Raw genomic sequence first — 6031 nt, 5'->3', positions numbered from 1 at the left:
TGCAGTGGTATGATCTCGGCTCACTGCAACCTCTGCCTCCCGGGTTCAAGTGATTCTCCTGCCTCAGCCTCCCGAGTAGCTGGGATTACAGGCACGCACCACCACACCTGGCTAATCTTTGTATTTTTAGTAGAGACAGGGTTTCACTATGTTGGTCGGGCTGGTCTCGAACTCCTGACCTTAGGTGATCCGCCCACTTTGGCCTCCCAAAGTGCTGGGATTACAGGCGTGAGCCACCATGCCTGGCCACTTTTTGTATTTACTTTAGAAACGGGGTTTCGCCATGTTGGCCAGGCTGGTCTCAAACTCCTGGCCTCAAGTGATCTGCCTGCCTTGGCCTCCCAAAGTGCTGGGATTAAAGGCATAAGCCACCGCGCTCGGCCCCTCCACAATTTCATTTTGCACTGGACTCTGCAAATGATGTAGCTGGTCCTGACTAGGGCTGTTGGCCACAATATTTACACGTGGCCTTTCCATGTGACCTAGGCTTCCTCACAGCCTGATGGCTAGGCTCCAGGGATGAGGGTTTCAAGAGAGAGATCCAAGCAGCAGTGGCATCACCTTTCAATGACGTAACGTAACTCATCCTTTGCATGAGGACTGGCAAGGTCACATTGTAAGAAGAGCACATGGGATAGGAGATGACACAGTCACATTTGAAAATGTAATTTGCCACGTCAGGTCATGAGCAGGTCACCTCCTGGTCCATCTGCAGAAGGGGCCCAGGGGATTCAGTTCTGCCTTCTAGGAAGGCCAGTGTTGGGATCTTAGAGCCCTGCTGGGAAAAAGGCCAGGGGAGAGTTGGGAACTTGGTCTTCGCAAGCACTCCCAGCTTCCCCTCTCCAGGGTCACTTACCAAGTGCTCAGAGGAATTGGAACCAAGAGCAGTGGGGCAGGAGCGTGACCAGGAGCCCTAAAGTTGGCTCCCCTGGAGGGCTGAAATCTCCGAGAAAGGCAAGGACTCAGCGCCCAGACGTATGTTTCTCCTGCTGGCATCTCTGCTTGGCTAACATTCCTCCTCTTTCATTTCTCCCCGGGGCATGTTGTTGTCTTTCTCATTAACTTCCCCTCAACTCCCAGCAAGGTCCCTGGACTGTGAGCTTTGCTAATTCCCTGTAATCCACTGGCAAAGCAGGAAGCTAATTAAATTGTGAGCTGTGTGCTCACTCTGTCAGTCTCTGAATCTCTCTTCTCAGGACCTCTCCCATCTGTCTCTTCCCTTCTCATTGCCCCTGGATAGTTTACTTTCATCTGGACACTTTCAGTATTTTCTCACCCATCTGCCTGCCTCTCCCCTCGTCGTCTTTCTCCTGCCTTTCAATCTGCAGAGTAATCTTCTTAAAATACAGCTTTGAGCACACCTTCTTCTCCTCTACTGTAAGGTAAAAGCTCGTTAGCTCAGTAGTTAAGCCCCACACTCCTTACCTGCCATAACTTCCCATCACAAACCCTTCTCCACAACCAAGCCTGGTACATTTCCTTCCCTATGCCACCTCCTCACCTTGGCTCACATTCTTATCTTTGACTGGATTCCACCCCCTCACTCCTCCATCTCCACTCCAACTCACCCTGTCAAAATCCTCACCATTATTTAGAAAGAGCCTCTTCGGGCCGGGCACGGTGGCTCACGCCTGTAATCCCAGCACTTTGGGAGGCCAAGGCAGGCGGATCACGAGGTCAGGAGATCGAGACCATCCTGGCCAACATAGTGAAACCCTGTCTCTACCAAAAATACAAAAAAATTAGCTGGGTGTGGTGGTGCACACCTGTAGTCCCAGCTACTCAGGAGGCTGAGGCAGAAGAATCGCTTGAACCCAGGAGGCAGAGGTTGCAGTGAGCTGAGATCACGCCACTGCACTCCAGCCTGGACGACAGAGTAAGACTCTTGTCCCCTCCTCCCAAAAAAAAAAATGCTGAGAGAGAATCAGAGAAAGGGAGGCTGCAGAGTATAGTGGTTAAGGACTGGGTTTGGGAGCCAGATAGACCTGGGTTTAAATCCTACTCCTGCATTAACTTGTCTGATCCAGAAGGGACGCATGGCCCTAAGAAGGGTTGTGGCTGCCCTAGGTTGGCTTCCAGCCTTCCCCAGCTCTCCTGCGACATCCCTGTGTGGCTCATTCCACCCTTACCATGCCTCCTGTCCTCCCCATAGTCCTGTGGCCCAAGCTTTTCAAGCTGGTGAAGGAGAGAGTTGTGATCCCAAGAAGGAGGGTGAGCGAGTGGGAAAATGAGACAAAGAGAGGAAACAGAATAAAGCGCACAGACACCAGCAGGTTTTCACCGTGGAGAACTGAGCTTGGCTGGAGTCTCTCTGAGTCTGAAACAGACCTGGAATTGGGATGTGGAATGCTCCCACAGAGGGACCAGAAAGCTGGGGTATTTACCCCGAACTCTGGACAATTGGCTGGGGTTGCTCTGGGGGTATTAACTCCACAGCCCTTTGGGCCTGCCCCACACTCACTCCCATAGCTGAAAATGCCCTCAGGAGGGACACAGGAAGCAGGGGCCTGGTCAGGAACTATCTGTGGGTGCCCTCCTGGTAGGCCTGGAGGTGTGGGTGGGGCATTGACAGCATCTACTACACTCAGGGAAAGGAACCTGCTATTAAAATTATTGTTGTCGGCCAGGTGCGGTGGCTCACGCCTGTAATCCCAGCATTTTGGGAGGCTAAGGCAGGTGGATTACTTGAAGTCAGGAGTTCAAGACCAGCCTGGCCAACTCGTCTCTACTAAAAATACAAAAATGTGGTGGCACATGCCTGTAATCCCAGCTACTCAGGAAGCTGAGGCAGGAGAATTGCTTGAACCCAGGAGGTGGAGGTTGCAGTGAGCCGAGATCGCACCATTGCACTCCAGTCTGGGTAACCAGCGAAATTCCGTCTCAAAAAATAAAAACAAAAATATATAAAAATTATTGTTGTCTATTAGCTGCCACGTGGTGGCAGGCTGAGGGGGGAGGATCACTTGAGCCCAGGCTGCAGTGAGCCAAGATCGTGCCACTGCACTCCAGCCTGGGTGACAGAGTAAGAACCTATCTCAGCCAGGCACGCCTGAAATCCCAGCATTTTGGGAGGCCGAGGCGGGCAGATCACCCGAGGTCGGGAGTTTGAGAACAGCCTGACCAACATAGAGAAACTCCCATCTCTACTAAAAATACAAAATTAGCTGGGTGTGGTGGCACACGCCTGTAGTCCCAGCTACTCATGAAGCTGAGGCAGGAAAATCACTTGAACCTGGGAGGGGGGGTTGCAGTGAGCCAAGATCGCTCCATTGCACTCCAGCCTGGGCAACAAGAGCGAAACTCCATCTCAAGAAAAAAAAAAAGCCCATCTCAATTTATATATATTTGAATGTTAATTTTTTAAACTTTATTATTTTTTTAAAGTGATGGGGTCAGCTGGGCATGGTGGCTCACACCTACAATCCCAGCACTTTGGGAGGCCAAGGCAGGCAGATCACGAGGTCAGGAGTTCAAGACTAGCCTGACCAACATGGTGAAACCCCATGTCTACTAAAAATACAAAATATTAGCCAGGTGTGCTGGCGTACCCCTGTAATCCCAGCTACTCAGGAGGCTGAGGCAGGAGAATCGCTTGAGCCCGGGAGGTGGAGGTTGCAGTGAGCTGAGATCGCAGCATTGCACTCCAGCCTGGGCAACAGAGTGAGAGTCTGTCTCGAAAAAAAAAAAGAGAAAGAGATGGGGTCTCGCTCTGTTGCCCAAGCTGGTCTCAAACTTCTGAGCTCAAGGGATCTTCCCACCTTGGCCTCCCAAAGTGCTAATATTACAGGCGTGAGCCACCATGCCCAGCCACACCCATCTCAATTTAAAAATAAATAAAATAATTGTTGTTTAAGACCAGCCTGGGCAATGGAGTGAGACCTCATCTCTACAAAAAATTTTTTAAAAAATTATCCAGGCATGGTGGCCTGCACCTGTAGTCCCAGCTACCTGGGAGGCTGAGGTGGGAGAGTCACTTGAGCCCGCAAGGTCAAAGCTGCAGTGAGCCAAGATCATACCACTGCACTCCAGCCCAGGTGACACATCAAGACTTTGTCTCAAAAATAAATAAAATTGTGGCTGCAAAACAAGAAAGGAGGGAGCAGGAACTATAACCAGCCTAGGGCTTTTCTCTGGATCCTGCAGCCACCTCTTCTTAACTCCCATTCTGGAGCCCAACCATCTGCCTTACACCTACCAGCTCATGGCATCATCTTTCTCTATATCCCTTTCCCAGTGGATTCCTCCCTATCCCAGTCACCTGATGCAAATCCTGATGTCATCTGCCCCAGCCGCCTATCTCTACCTCAACCCTGACTTCTCTGGTTAGAACTCTTGTGAACCCAGGGAGTGTCAAATCCCAGCCTGAATTGAACCTCAACTGGGATTATACTATCCTATAACATACCTTCTCCCCTCTCCTCCCCTCCCACCATTGGAATCACGCCCTCAGGAGAACAGCCCCACTCTTCTGGTCCAGAAGGGGCCCATGGCCCTAAGAAGGACCACAGGTTGGCTTTTGGCCTCCCCCAGCTCTCCTTCGACATCCCCCAGCTCTCCTTCGACATCCCTGCATGGCTCATCCCACCCTTACCCTGCCTCTTGTCCTCCCCACAGTCCTGTGGCCAAAGCTTTTCAAGCTGGTGAAGGAGACAGTTGTGATCTGACAAGGGCTAGACGGGTGCTTCACCCTCTGTCAACAAATACCCTCATTATTCAGCCTGAACCACCTCCATTCATTCCTTTCTATTCAGGCACATATTTGTTAATTCATTCCATCATTCACCTAACACACTTGAAGCAGAGCCAATCACCTCTACCAACATCTTCCTAGAGACAAATAAATTAACTGGGGTTGGGTAACTTTGAGAGCTCCAAAAGGAAAGCTCCAGAGGACGGGGTGTCCGCAGGGGTTCAGGCCTCTCAGGGACCACAGAGCAGACCTGCGGCAGAGGCAGGATTAGAGCCTATGGCTCCGGAGTCAACCAGGGCCAGGCAGAGGGCACCAGCTCTTGGCTGCTGAGAGTCGAGCTCTTCGAAAGTCATCCACTCAGTCAACATCTACTGAGTGCCAGGCAGTGTCACCACCTCTACAGTCATCATGGGAGAGAACAGCAGCCTAGAGAAAGGGAGTCTGAGCCCCCCACCCCGTGGGCTCGAAGTCCACAGTAGAGGCCAGCACTGGTGCCTCTGGTGAGTGTTACTGTGGGAAGACCGCTGTTCCCAGCCCGGGTGCCCTGCTGGACTCCTGCTAGCCCGGCCCCAGCGAGGCAGGGTGTCAGTTTCCCTCTCCAGAGGCCTTTCTTGCCCACCTATTGCCCTTCTCAACCCTGTTCCTTCTTGCAGGAGCAACCTTTCCAGCAGAAAATTCCATTCTGCCCCAAGGACTCTTCTCCTGACTGCCCCTCTCCCAGGGGGACGCAGACTGCCTTCTCCCTGTTTCCTAATGGATGGTGGGCATTTTCCGATTTGGAGGTGAGGAGGAAAAACTAGGTTATTTTCAGCTCTTCCTTTACTGGCAGCATTGACCCATTTATCCTTCTTTTCCTTCAGACCCCTCCCCCAAGGCCACTCAGCTTGGACATCTGTCCCAGCCAAAATCTCACCTTCCACTGTCCTTACAGCCCAAAGGCTAGTCCAGTCTCTGAGTCCAGCTCTAGCCCTCTCACCCCACACCAGGAAGGAAGCTGGACTGCAGAGCACTCTGGGCCACCCCGCGTTGGCCGCTGCCTCTGGCCTCAGTTTCCCCAACTGCTCAGATTAATGATGCCTGCTGTCTAGACCCAGAGGACGAAGCTCTAAGGAGGTCACAGATGAGGAAGGGTCCAGTGCTCGGCGCAGGCTCCGTGCGGAGCCCCTAGGCCCCGCAGCTCGCCCCTCCCTCTCCCCCTACTCCCCTCCTCTCCCCCTCCCGCCTCTCCTCCGCCTCTCCTCCCGCCTCTCCGCTCGCTCGGCTCCCTCTCTGGCTGACCTTCCCTTTCCCTCACGCCTCCCCACGCCCGGCCCGGGGCCCCAGCACCCTGTCCGCCGCCGC

At 52.8% G+C, this 6031-nt stretch overlaps 1 protein-coding gene across 1 annotated transcript in view; it reads left to right on the top strand.

Annotated features, from left to right (window-relative positions):
* The window catches only part of MTCH2 (mitochondrial carrier 2), a 71858-nt gene that overhangs the window by 59155 nt on the left and 6672 nt on the right, over positions 1-6031 (top strand). The gene's annotated exons all lie outside the window — the stretch shown is intronic.

Source organism: Mandrillus leucophaeus, unplaced genomic scaffold, assembly GCF_000951045.1.
Source record: "Mandrillus leucophaeus isolate KB7577 unplaced genomic scaffold, Mleu.le_1.0 Scaffold66, whole genome shotgun sequence".
NCBI classification, from domain to species: domain Eukaryota; kingdom Metazoa; phylum Chordata; class Mammalia; order Primates; family Cercopithecidae; genus Mandrillus; species Mandrillus leucophaeus.
This window is presented reverse-complemented; position numbering and strand designations above follow the sequence as displayed.